This window comes from Hipposideros armiger, unplaced genomic scaffold (assembly GCF_001890085.2).
Source record: "Hipposideros armiger isolate ML-2016 unplaced genomic scaffold, ASM189008v1 scaffold_772, whole genome shotgun sequence".
NCBI classification, from domain to species: domain Eukaryota; kingdom Metazoa; phylum Chordata; class Mammalia; order Chiroptera; family Hipposideridae; genus Hipposideros; species Hipposideros armiger.
In genome coordinates this window covers 96,004-111,226 of record NW_017732122.1, presented here as the reverse complement: position 1 = coordinate 111,226, position 15,223 = coordinate 96,004, and positions in this window count along the sequence as shown.

Sequence of the window (15,223 nt, the reverse complement as noted above, 5' to 3'; positions counted from 1 at the left end):
ATTTTTCTGTGTCCTAAAAATCAACTTAATCACCCAAACCATGAGTACATGTTTGTTACATAGCAAAAAGGAATGGTAGCCTCAAGAGTGAGAATGGTGGTTTTTTTGCAATTGAAAGTTTCAGTGTGGACAGAATTGAGGGATATATAAGCTATCCATACCTTGGTAAACATTGTGGTATTCATCACATATGTATAATTAGGGTTCCAATGTTTTTCTTTAAATATCAAAGAAAGATATTGCCTAGGCAATGGACACTTTGGTGTCACCTAGAGGCAGCAGGGTCAGGCCAGATTGCTTAAACCTTCTGAGAGTACCAAGCAAAGTCTCCTGAAAGTGAGAGGGGTGGAGACTAAAAACGATGTTGAGGGGAATAATAGATATTTTTTAATAGTTGCTGAAGGGTTACATTAATCAGTGTGCTCCAGAGAAACAGAACCAATAGGAGATTGGTTTCCTCTCTCTCTCTCTCTCTCTCTCTCTCTCTCTCTCTATATATATATATATATATATATATATATATATATATATATATATATATATGTATGTATTAATTATGAAGGCAGTCTGGAGGCAGAATTCCTTCTTCCTTGGGAGATCTCAATCTTTTCTCCACATTATGGTGGGTAACCTACTACTCAAAATCTACTGATTTAAATGTTAATTATGACTATATCTAAAATACACCTTCACAGAAATACCTAGACTGGTGTGTGACCATAGATTAGCCAGCTTGGCACATAAAATCAGCCACTGCAAAAGGCTTTGATAGGTTCAACCAAGGATAAAAACAAATAAAAGAACATCAGTTGATAACAAGGGCCAAGATGATGTTGGAGACCACTATTTCACTGTATCACTACTCCATGTGAATGCTGGGATTTTTCTCAAGCAGTGCTTAGTAGTCTGAACATAGGAGTAGAGAAGATGAATTATGGGAATATCCTAGGGATGGGGTTAATATCTTACAGTATGTAAGGAGTATGAGGAGATAATTGACTATTGACAGGATATTTATGTAATCACCATAGGTCAATGCTAGTCAGGAAAAGAAGTGAGACTGAAAGGCTCTGTAGGATTGAGAGACAATGAAGTGATCCAGTGGTTTCAGGGCTCCATGAAATAAAATGAAGGAATGATAGGAATACATGCAGGAGAAAGCTGACTGATTAGGAAATCTAGGAAATTGCTGTCAAAGAATTAAGTGCTGAAGTTTGATATTGTGTATTAGAATGATTCAGAATGATGACAAATCCAAGAAATGGAGTGGTTTTGATGGCCGCTGGAGTTGAGGGTGATAAAGAACTGTGAAATTTGGCTGGGGGTGAGTCTTCCATATGGCTACTGGAGCCACCCAGGATGGTAGCCAAACTTGGGCTAGAGAGAAAATCTGTGTCACATGCCAATATTTATAATTAATGAGAGGCATAAAAAGAAAGTTGATAGAGGCAGTGACTGATGCGACCCGCGCACCAACCAAGCATTCCTGACTCATCAGCCAGGAGCCTACCAAAAGGGTACCCGAGAGGACTGGGTGGGAGACTGGAAAAGAAAGAGACTAGAGACGAAAGCTCGGGGCAGAAGGTCCACCCAATGCTGATGGCAGAGAGTGGCCTCGTTTATTATTTGTATACAGTTTTTATAGCTAAAGTAATTTTCCTAGGATAGGGGGTTTTGGGGACCTTGAGGGAGTAGCCACCTCCTCTCAGGGAACAAATTCCTTGGAGGCAATCTTTCCGAAGTGAGACAAAACAAAGTATAGCAAGCAGAAACTGGTAACAGGATGGCCTTCCACTCTGTAGCTTTCAAGGCCGTTGGCTGTTTTCTCCTCAGCGGCCAACATTCCCACACTGCTCACCCAGGCCTGAGAGCCTGTCAGCCTGCCAGCTCTCAGGCTTAACCCTTACTGCAGACCTCTGGCTCCCTACAAGTGACAAGAAAGGAAGTCAGTGGTATGTGACCAGATGCCATGTACCTCACAGACAAAGTGTGTAACATATTATAATTTGGAAATAGCTTTGCAAAGCAAGAGTAATGCCAGAATCTTCTCATGAAGCTTGTGGGGTTATGAGTATCAGAATAATAAGATGCCTCTGCGAGGGAGGGTATAAAGGAAATAATATGATGGTTTGATGGAGCCCAACATGGAAAAGAGTATCTTCTAATGAGTTTGAGGATGTAATTTGTTTTCCAAGAAATGGGAGTTTGAGAGGTTGCAATTAAAATTTGTTAGAGCAGTGAAAGTTCTAGAATTTCTACATGAGAGAGGTTTACAGGCAGAAAATTGGCTGGAAGTAGGGGTTTGAAGACTTCATTTGCAGAACAAGGACCTTGTTCCCTAAGACTGCTGAATGCTGATATCTATGCAATCCATTTCTTAGTTTCTCTGCTCATTTGGATTGAGGCAAGGGGAGTCCAGAAGAGTGTGGGATGAGAGAATGGAAGATCTCTAGGGCTACTATTGTAACAAACAATGAAAAGAGGTCTATTAAACCAAACTGTCATCCAGGTTCCAAGAGAGTCTTCCATGATAGTTATTCAAATGGAATCATAGCAAATGAGCACATGTTGTGGACAGTTCACTGCAGTGGCCATGCTGAGGAAGAGTCAGGTTTAATGCTGGCAAGACAAGGGCCTAGATGTTTGGTTCATCCTTACTCATCTTCTAAAACTCAGTTCAAAAGTCACTTTATAGAAAAATGATTTCCCTGACCCTCTCTATCATATAGAAATGACTGTCTCCTCCTTTAGTCTAAACCTGTTTACATATTTTTATCAGAGCTCTTACAACACTCTTTGGTTTATATTTCCATCTCTTATACTTGATTCCAGGCTTCTTGAAAGCAAAGGTACTATTTTACCTGACATTTTGCCTATGGTGCTGAGTGTTTTGTGCATAGTATCAGCATGAAAGTTATTTTCACACAATAGTGGCAAAGCTAAGCTAAACTTAGTAATTCATTCATTTGTTAAAAATTTATTGAATACCTATTATATGTGGGATCATGTTGGCTTGGAATTACAGAAGTGATCATGACAGAAAGTGGTTTATGCCTTATAGTGTTTATGATTTAGGAAGATTCTTAATTTCTTGATCTCAGTCAAGTTCAGTATACACTAAGGAGAAGCATGAAAACTTTGAAAAGTTATCAGTGACAAAGTCATACAGAGTAAACTTCACTTGAGTCACCTTAGGATGCTGTGGACAGGAAATTTTCTGATTTCACAATCTCTTTCAAGCAACATTATTTATTGTCTCACCTTTTAACCTCATATTGTGTGTCTACCCTGATACACTCCAGCAAAACCATGACACTGAGCATATAGCTCTTTCTCAATCAGAGCCAGGCTAACTGTCAGGACAGCAGGCTTTACTGGGTTAGGATTATGATTTTAGAACTGAAAGAAACACTACAGAGAATGGAAAGGCACAGATTGTATTAGCCAACATACTTCTAGGTGAACATTGGCAAAAGAAACAGAAATCATTAAGCACTCAAGATGAATATTGGAGAAAACAACATGGTGCATGCTGGACCATTCAATCAATAAGCAAAAGTATTTAAACAGCATCCCTCAGGCAGTTCATTTGGTGTAAGAAAATGAAACTCAAGTCTCATGGGAGCAGCAACAGCAATTCTCAGCATGGCTTCACTGTTGCTTCTCCCCTCTCCACTTTTCTTTCCCTTCTCTCCTTCCATTCTCTACACTTGAAAGTCTCACCTATCTCTTCTTCATTCACTGAGATAAATATTTTTAAGTTTCATAAATTCATTGGCCGACAAATGCTAGATGAGCATGGCCTGTTGAGTCCCCTTCACTTGACCAAGAAGGGTTGCTAGTTTCAAAGCAAGTATCTCCTTCCCAGTCCCTTCAAGAAACAGCTCATTCCATGAAACTCTTAAAGGATAATCTTTACATTCTTTTCTGTTTACCCTTCATTACGATTCTATCATCAGACATGTGAGTCCAGCTGTTAACTGCCCACTTAAAAAAAATGATCTCTCCCCCTACACACATTTTGCCCAGTAACAGCCTGACAAACAAATAGCATCTGCCATTGCTCACAGAGAAAAATGCAAGAAAATGGGAAACTAAAGGCACAAAGCATGAGAATCACACTAATGCCTGATGACTGATCCTGTTAGCACGCATAATGCATCTTCAGATTTTTCCAGAATCTTAGATCTCTCTACTGAACAACCACAAACACACACACAAAAGCACTTTGGAGCAGGCTGCATAGCCCCCTCTCACCCTCTGCTTGTAGCTTGATTGTCAGTCTTATACACAAACCCAGACAATACTCTCAATAGGTGCCTTTTGGGGAGACAATTGCAGAAAACACGATAACGGGATTTGTCACCCTGATGTGGCTGCTATTTCAGCAAGCATTTCAATAATGAATGGAAGTTTTACTAATTATAAATGTGAATGAATTTCAGCTGTCTCTTCTTTTAAAAAAAATTCTTTTGGAGGAAAGCCAATTAAGATCATCTGTCTAATGCATCTATTCACCCCCACTGCAACAATATGTCAGTTATAATAGATGTCTAATAAACTCAGACTTCTCAGGACAGGGTGCTGAGCAAGCTGAAACAAGGGAGAGATCAGAGTCTCTACCTACACAATGTTTGGAAGTGACTAATGAAAACCTCTTTATGTGAAATTTTAGTCCATAGGGCAGTAGACCTAGGGGTGTTTACAATATGTCAACACACCAAGATGGTGTGGGTTTCAAAATAATGATCTGTGGTATCCAGAGCAAGTTTCTTTCCTACTGATGGCCTGGTACACTAATTGTTTCTTTCCAGGGACCTCTGGAAGCTAATTGTCAACATCGATGGCCTGGCTACTGGATGCCTGCTACCTTACATCCAGAGGGAAAGCATTTACGTTAAGGAGAATGAACAAGTGCTTCTGGAAATTGGAGCATAGGCAATTATGCTGGCAAGTTCTCTTTCATGAAGAAATCTTCATGCCTTTTGAGCAATCAAGCTATTGAGAGGATGCTGTTTCCTAGAAAGAGACTGCCCAAAGTCACCAGAAATCATTAAGTTAAGAAGCACTGTGACTGTGTATGCAGCACATCATTAATTTCTCCAAAGATAAATACACAGTGGCTCCCTGAATAACACATATACCTTGGAGCTGACAGTCTTCCCTCATGCATACTGGAAAAATTAATTGTACAGAAAATCCTGGGCTGGTTGCAAAGGAAGGACATGTCTTTCCATTTGCTTAACATTCATATCATTCCAGTCTCATGAGCCAACAGCTTATTCTCAATTGCAAACCAATCCACTATGAGACCAGTTATTTTTTCATAGGTCATATTCAACTACACATTATACACTTTGAAAGGGACCATAGTTTTGGTATGTAAATTCTATTCTCCTACAAGCATGGGACTTTATTTCTCACTATCTCAGCTGTTGCTCTAGGTTTCTCAACTAGCTGGCATTATTTGCTGAAGACCAAGCTATAGTTAGTCCAATTAGGGGACTCTGGGCTGTCTTTTGGAGCCATAGTCAAGGGTACTGTCTATACTGAGATGTTCAAACTAACATTGAGACTAAGCCACTTTCAGTAATGTCCCCAATCCTGCTATTCTGCCCACAGTAGCAGCAGCACTATTGTCTTTGCCAACATCAACATGGCCTCTGTTGCCACCCCCACCATCATGGTGTGTACTATCACTATGGAACTTGTCAACACCTCTGCTAATATCTATGCTGCCACCTTCATTATCACTGCCACCAGAAACATTAACATTAGTATGTTAAGCTCATAATGGCCCCCAAAGATATCCAGGCTTTCATCCGTGGAATCTGTAAATGTTACCTTATATGTCAAAAGGTATTTGAAGATGTGATTAAACTAAGATTCTTGAGATAGGAAATTATCCTGGATTATCCAGAGGTCCCAAAGCAATCACAAGAAATACAGAGTTTCTATTTCCCAAAATGGCACCATCACATTCCCTACTAGGGAAGAAGGAAGTTAAAGATTAGAATCCTAGACATTTGTGCAAAAGCTATCCAATTCCAGATTCTTCCATGAGGATTGGATACACTTGATCTGAAGTTGACATAAGGCAACTGCTCTGCAAGCAAAGAAGCACTGGCTTATACAGTTTCTTACCTCAAAAGCTTAAACCTCAAATAGGAGGAAAAAATATCTTTTTACTCCAATTTCCCTTGACCTATAATTCCAGCTACCATGGCAGGTGATTTCAAGAATATTCATTTGTAGCTGGGTTACATGTATAAGGATCAATGGATGTAGGAATGGTTTTCTCAGCCTGTTTTTCTTGAAAATAAACATGTTGAGGAATTATCTGATTCTTCATACTCCTACACAGGAAAAAAAAAGCAGCTATAACTGAAAGAAAATTATCAATTTAGTTTATTAGCATTAACAGGGTTTACTAAACATTTAATTTTCACATAGCTGGGTCCTGGACAGGACAGCCTTGCTTTCTTGGAACTACAATAAACCTGAGTAATTCAGATTAGGTGACTTTGAATTTACCTTAAAATTAGCTCTTGGTTTTCACTTCACTTTGTCATGCAAATCCTTTCTAAAAAGTAAAACATTTTTAATTTAACTTTTATAAATAACTGAAATGAAAGCTTGGCCAACTAATTTGTATATTTAGGTAAAAATACATATCTCTTTTGAGTTACATTTTTGAAGATTCAATGTAGTATTGATATAGTAATTATTTACTTATCCTTTATAAAAGTACAGTAAGTCCCTGACTTACGAACATTCGAGTTGCGAACTTTCACGGATACGAACTGACCTCGCATTACGAACATTGGTAGATGCAAACAAATCAGGGAAGTAGCTTATGTGTGTGAGCTCAGGTGTGGGCCAAATTCAATCTTGCCCTCCATCTCCTATTGCTGATGATCCCTCAACTCCACCATCTCCCTGCTACCCTCCCTCCTCCTGCTAATAATTCTTCTTGTCAGTTCACTCCATGCAATCCCCTAAATACCACTTTTTGCACTGTACTGTACCACCATTTTAAGGTAACTGTAAAAGTAAAAATAGTTTATTTACAGTATTTTTGCATGTGTGTCTAGTTTTTTTATGCTTTACATTGTATAGTTGTATCAAAGGTGTATAAGACATTCTGTTGGACTTACAAACGAGTTGGACTTACGAACGAATCTGACTTACGAACATTCTCCCAGAACGGAACTAGTTCATAAATTGGACTTACTGTAATGTGATTAAATTAAATAATTTGGAGAATTGATGAAATATACATGATCTTATCCTTTGGACATAACCACTTGTAGCAATTTTCTATTTTTCCATTCATTTTTTTTCTATACCTATAACTGTCACATAATTAAAATTAGAGTGTAGGTAGCATTTAAAATCTTTTAAATGTTTAAAAATATTTTCATTATTTTTATTGACAACTAATCACCATAGCCTATAAAATATTTACCTAATATGTAAATAAGAAATATCAAATTTCACATTTTAAAATGAAATAAAATGTGTTTGCATAAATATTCTGAACAGCAATCTTAGAAAACTGAAGGTACACCAAATATGACTTATTTGTCCCTTCCTAGTTGATAAATTTATTTATTACCTTTAAGATTTATTACCTTTAATATATAACCATCATCATTGGTTACACATAATGAAACCCTGCCTGGATGAACTGGAGCCCTCAAACTGTCAGTAAATCTAATAACCTGTCAATAGAGATCATATTCATTATGCATCAGTGCAATCCGAGAAATTTAATTCTTAAAGCTAAACTTAGGAGTATTTCCATCAGTTCTTATATGATGTTTAAAGTACATACTACTAAACCATACTTCAAACTAAACATAGACTGCTATAAAGTGGCTTTGATGAACTTTGTACAATATAGTGAATTAACAATGTTAAGGATAAAAAATATTATTTGTGTGCATATTCCTTTCCTTTAAGATAACTCAATTTAACATAAATGATAAAAAATATTGCCACTTCTATTCTTGTTTATATAGGTATAAAATACCTTTAGTATAAAGCAGATATAGAATTCACTGTATATATTTTTCTTTATGTTTCAGTTTCTACATCAATAAAGTCGAAACATATACTTATTACTTACATAAAATTTATATCCAAAATAATTATAAGCCTTCACAACTAGGTTTGCAAACTTGTTGCAATGATGTCACTAATATTTTTTGATATCAGAGGGATTATTCACTATGAATTTGTACCAACCAGACAGACAGTTAACCAAGTTTACTATTTGGAAGTGATGAAATGGCTGCATGAAAAAGTTAGATATGGGGGTTGGTCCAGTGGCTCAGTTGGTTAAGAGCTCGCTCAAGAGTTTGAGCTCTGAGTAACAGCAGTTTGATGCCTGGCCTGAGCTGAGCTGCCAACAGGTGGCAGGATGTCTCAGCTAAAAAAAAAAAAGAAGACGAAAACAAGCTGAACTTTTTGCCAACAATTCATGGCTCTTGTGTCACGACAATGAATCAGCTCACATGGAACTGTCTGTGAGGGAGTTTTTAGCCAGTAAATGAATAACTGTATTGGAACACCCTCTCTACTCACTTGATCTGGCTCCCAATGTCTTCTTTTTATTTATTTATTATTTTTAATTTTATTATTATTATTATTTATTTTTTAAAAAGATTTTTATTGGGGAATTAGGGGATGGGAACAGCACTGGGGAATTGGGGGAAGGGGAACAGATAAGTTGCTGTCTTTTTTGTTCTTCAGTCTAGTTGTGGAGGACGTTGCTTCACTGGCCCAAGTTGGTACCATCATTGTGCTCTTCCTGGATGAGGCAGATCAGTCACCAGCTTCTGGATGGCCACTCACTGCAGCTGCTGGCCACTCACGCTGGCTGCTGGCCACACATGGTAGCCCATGGCAACCCACTGCAACAGGGGCTGCAACCTATGTCGTCGCCGGTGACTCGCGGCAGCCCAGCTCCAGGTCGAGCTGTTGTTCAGCATCTTAGCTGTGGAGGGCAGTGTCGCTGGCCCTCATATGTGGGATCAAAACCGGGGCCCTCTGGCGTCCCAAGCCAGCTCTTAACCAACGTGCCACTCAGCCGGCCCTATTTTTATTTTTTAATTAAAGTTATTTTGGGTGACAATTGTTAGCAGTTACATAGATTTTGTGTGTACAATTCCATAATACATCATCTATATATCACATTGTGTGTTCACTGCCCAGAGTCAGTTCTCTTTCCCTCACCATATATTTGATCCCCTTTACCCTCATCTACCAACCCCTCCCCCTTACCCACTGGTAACCACTAAACTATTGTCTGTATCTGTCAGTTTTGTTTCTTCATTTTTTTCGTTTTCTTTTTTTGTTTTCAGTTTTATATACCACATATCAGTGAAATCATATGGTTCTCTACTTTTTCTGTCTGACTTATTTTGCTTAGTATTATAATCTCAAGATTCATCCATGTTGTCGCAAATGGTACTATTTCATCTTTTCTTATGGCAGAATAGTATTTCATTGTGTATATATACCACATCTTCTTTATCTAATCATCTATCCAATGACACTTTGGTTGTTTCCATGTCTTGGCCACCGTTAATAAAGCTGCAATGAACATTGGAGTACATATGTCTTTCAGATAAATGTTTTCAGATTTTTGGGGTAGATACTCAACAGAGGAATTGCTGGGTCACATGGTACTATTACTTCTAATTTTTTGAGGAATCTCCACTGCCTTCCATAGTGGCTGCACCAATCTGCATTCCCAACAGTGTATTCTTGGGTTCAAAGAGCATTTTAGGAATTTGAGCTCAAAGGCAAGGGAAGTAAAAGCTAAAATAAATGAATGAGACTATATCAAACTGAAAAGCTTCTGTACAGCAAAAGAAAAATTGACAAAATAAAGAACCAACCAACTGAATGGGAGAAGATTTTTGCAAAAAATTCCTCAAATAAGGGGCTAATATCAAAAAATGTATAAGGAACTATTGTAATACAACTCAACAACAACAACAAAAAACAAACCATCTGATTAAAAAATGGGCAAAGTACCTGAACAGACATTTCTCCAAAGAAGACATACAGATGGCCAATAGACATATGAAAAAATGCTCAACATCACTAATCATCAGAGAAATGCAAATCAAAGCCACAATGAGATATCACCTCATACCTATTAGAATGGTTATCATCAACAAGAGAAATAATAGAACGTGTTAGGAGGCTGTGGAGAAAAAGGAACCCTCATACACGGTTGGTGGGAATGCAGGTTGGTGCAGCCACTATGAAAGGCAGCATGGAGTTCCTCAAAAAATTAAATTTGATTTTTGATTGCTCATTGAGAATACATAGGAACTGTATTGAATGTCCTCAGTGGTCAATGTGCTATTTCCACTCTGGCTTTGCAAAACATGGACATCTTTCTTCTTGTGCCAGCTATGGGAATTACTTAGCTTACAGTTTCCTGGTAGTTGTTATTTCTTCAGTAGTCCTCTTAGAGTCCCCTTGTGATTTTGCCAATCAATATTCAGCCAAAGATTCAAAGGGACACTTAGGCAGATTTCTGGAACTCTTTTTTGTGTGTGTGAGGTTTCCTCCTCTTCATACTTCTGTCCCATAAATTATAGCTATCTTAGCCTTTTGAGACTTAGATCTTTGCTCCCTCATCTCAGTGAGATGTCTGTCTCATGTTTGGGCTCCTCTTTTCCACACTGTGGTTCAGAAAGTGCCTCCAGGCAGAGACTGTTGTACTCAACTCATTTGTTTTCTTTCCCTCAGGATCACAGTCCTGCATTGCCTATTATCTAATGTCTGAAAACTGTTGTCTCATGTTTTTTGTTCAGCCTTCTTGTTGGTGCTGAGAAAAGTGGTTTGGTCTAGTGGGAAGCAGAATCATGTCGACTTTTGCAATGTACACTGTCAACCAATGGGATATGTGCTGTGTGTTTCCCACGTTGTAGGTGTGTCTAAGAAGGGCTGTTATTGCTTATTAAAAAAAACAACTGTTTATTAACAACCATATTCATTGCTTGATAATGGAATAATGTTTTCAGTATTTAGCATTCTAACATGATAATTTTTACTACTGTGTAAGTGCTTTGCAATTTTTTAGTGAACACAAGAAACTGGTTTGGGATTTAGTCCAAAATGAAATGCATTATATTTTATCCCAATTAAAAATTTAAGAAATAGTCTCCTGCCTCATTATATCATAGACAAGATCTGAATTTCAGAAATTTTTGAATTACTAATATTAACTGGGAGATGTCTTTATGTGTATATGGCATCAACTGTTCTTGCACACACCCTATCTGTCTTTTTCACAATTATACCCTAAGGACCTGGGACAGTTACTGGCACATAGTGGGGGTCCATGTAATATTTGTTGATTAAATGAATGATAGGTGTTCAAGATGAAATCTTCTATAATTATTATCATCATCATCTCTTTTGGATATTTGTTGCAATTTAATTAAACAAATCACATTGAACTATTCCATGTGCTAGGCTGAATTTTTAACTTAAGGGAGCCATGCTCCTTCTCCATGAGATACTAGGAATTGAGAAAGGATAATATCCATTTAATAATCACATTTAGTAACATTTAATAAAATCAGTCAGGTTGGGTGGGGCTATTGGTTTTATTATGTAACTAAATATTTAGGAGTATGTCTGTACTATGGTCAGTTCTATCAATGTCTAACTTCTCAAAGTGTGGAAGTACACTAAATTAATGCCAGTTTAGAGATAAGCACTCATTCTCTCGGAGCATATGGAATGTTGGCCCTGTCCCACCCCTAACATTTGTGTGGCTGAGGGGTAGAGTACAAATGTAGGCCTGCATATCATAGGTCTAAATATAAGTTATAAATCAGTTACTAAACAGTTCAATAAAATATGTCCTATCCTTCTGCCTTGATGAATACATTTTCATAATGATTAGAAAACCAGTGTTGAATTTAGAATTTTTGGACTCCTCAGTGTTCACATCCCAAGGTAGTGGGTCAATGTATTCACATTTTACAGATAGCCCCTTTTTCACCCTTGGCTCTGTTCTGCCTTATGAAGATCTTTGCATACTCACTTGTAAATACCCTGCCTACATATCCAAGCTCTGTCCACACTCTTTGCAAACACCTGTCCCTAGGCTACCCCATGGGTATAGAAGGACAGACTCAAAAGCAATTTGTACCCAGGCCATGGAAGTAATTTGGGAGGGTCATTCCTTGGCCTGAGCATCAGGGGCATGATCTGGATATTGCTTCCCAGATGTAGACATTTCCCCTTGGTCCAGTAAACTCCCCTCCCATAGAAAAAGGCATAGTACTGGAGGGCCAGAGCAGGCTCTCTCAAATCCAGAACCAGAAAAGGGTCCCAGAGCAGGATTTAATACATTAGGATTCTAAGAGATTCTAAGCATATGAGAGAATGTAAAAGTTGGGAATTAAGTTATTCACATAGTGGATTTTAATGGCAGGTACTTGCAACTAGCTGACCAAAATCTACATTCCTTTCTTTCTTATAAGTAGAACCTTGATTTTGCCTATGACAGCAATATTCTTAGCTTAGAAGCTATATTTCCAAAGCACCCATGCATTTGGAGTGACCACATGATATGGTTCTGGCCAATGAAACCATATGAGGATTTTTGTGAAAGCTTTGTTCTCTTGCTATAGTCTCTGCCTTTCCCTTCTTGGTGCTTTTTTTTCTTCATTTCTGGAACATATATTTGAACTTGGAGGTGGAGAAACATCTTTATAATCATGAAATGAACTGAAAGATGAAAGTCATATAGTAAAGATGACATATTAGAAAGATAAAAGAATCCTAGAACACTGATGACATTGAAGAGTTACATCACCAGGCTTATTATGTTAAAATAAACCATATTTTGCTAAGCCATTATAGGCATGTCTAATAAGTGCATTGAAAAACAACTCTTAGTAAAATATAATCAGTTGATTTATATAATCCTCATGTTTCCTCAAATGTGTGTGCTTTGTATTGCTTGTTTGCTTATATCAATAATGGAGAAATGATCAAGTTTATTAATTAAGTTTATGATTATTTTTTTGTCCATTCACTAGACTTCAAACTCCTTGAATGTAGGGGCCAAATTTTATTTATCATTTTCCCTAGTGCTTTCCACATAATCTAGAACATAATTACATCAATAAAACAAGGATAGAAAAGTTTTAAAAGTTTGGAAACAGACTCATAGATACAGAGAACAAACTGATGGTCGCCAGGTAGGAGGGATGTTGAAGGATAGGTGGAAAAGATGAAGGGGTTAAGAGGTACAAATTGGTAGTTACAAAATAGTCATGGGGTGTAAAAGTACAGCATAGAGAATATAGTCAATAATATGGTAATTACTATGTATGGTGCCAGGTGGGTACTAGGCTTATTGGGGGCATCACTCCATAAATTATATAAATGTCTAACCACTATGCTGTACACCTGAAACTAATATAATAATAATATAATAATAATATTGAAGTGTATTGCAATTGAAAAATAAAAATTAAAACAAAAAAGTATTTCTTTCTTTAAAAAATATTGATTTTCAAATACTCAGTTATCTCCATTTTGCTATAAATTGTTTGCAATCATGGTAGGTAGCAAAGCAACAGCATCTTGAATAAAATGTAAATGGAAAATGCTTTATAACTTCTGAATTGTTCTTTCATATTGGTTATCCAATACTCTTTTTCAAAAGAAAAAAAAATCTAAAGCTTATTCTGAGTTGTTTGAATTTTACTAGTAAAAAGGTAATGAATGAATATTTTTCTTTCTTGATGATTCACTAACAATTTCAAAGAAAAAATTGGATTAAATCTAAAAGTAATTAAATCACTTAATTTCAGAAATGAAAAATATATTTATATATGATTTTGTTAAATATCTTAGCTATTGTATTTTTGGTGAAAACAGAGGCACTCAATATTTAGAATTATAAGCCATATGCATTTGCGTAAAATGAACACATTGGATATGACACAGAAAAATATGTAGGACTTTAATGAAAGATCAGCATACACAATGGCAGAATTTAGAATCTGATGTATGGGAAATTTACCAAGTAATATAACTTTCATCCACACTTAACTGATTAAATGCCCTTTATCTTTTTGAGGAGAGAAAGGCTCTATTCTTTGATTTTGCATCAATGTCTTATTATATGTATATATGCAGAAAATAAAGGGTCTGTAAGATATACCCATATTTTTACCGGAATTATCTTCTGTGTTACTTTGAGATCCAAATCATTTTTCAAAAAAATAAACAAGAGTATTTCTCCTTCATTTAGACTTCTTAGATATTAGATTAGCAAAAGGAATGGGTTAGAAGCTGGGCACACTTCACATTTAGATTTTCATAGTAAAGATGCTTGAATATAAAGTCATCAATTTTTTGTAGAGAAAAATGTTTTCTTTCATTATCTTCCTTTTCTTTGAATGGAGTAGAATTCGTCCATCAAATTCTAGTTCATTTCTGTAATGCATTCTGTGAACACATGCCATGAATTCCAACATATTCAGCATTGCACACTTAAAACGATATCAACTTGTAATGATTTTCTGCTTCTATTGACATCTACAAGTTTCTTTTTCCTCTTTCCTCTTCCAAATTAAACATGAGAAATGTTGTTGAATATCATTTGTTACTTACTTCTTCAGAATATCTGAACAGAAACTATTATCTCCTTCAAATTTTGGGGGGCTATCTTTGTTGAAAATTTTTAGGGAGACCTGAACTGATGTACTTACTGTTGACCTTAGAGCAATGGTAGCATAATTTTTGTGCTGGAAAAATATAAAAATAATAAAAGAGCTGGAAAGGATACACATTCAGATTTTTGTTAAAGCCTACACTATGTTCTGATTGACAAGAACTCAAAATATTGCATCAGCTGAGGTACTAGTTTTTTTTTAAATAACATTGAATAAATAATGCAGTTTTCATATTTATGTCACTGTAATCCACAGATACAGCATAAGAATGTTTGCAAAGAAGGAAAGTTAGAATAAAGTAAGCTGTTTTCTTAAATGCTTAAATTTATTAGTATTCATAGTAAATTGTATTAAAACTAAAAATGGGTTAAATCTTGTGTTAATAAGCATTATTAATTTTCATTTTTAAGCCTGTATTAGTTAACTAAGGCATTAATTCTGCATCATTCTAACTAGAAAAGGGAAAACTTGGTTCTATTTGCTCCTGCTAAGAT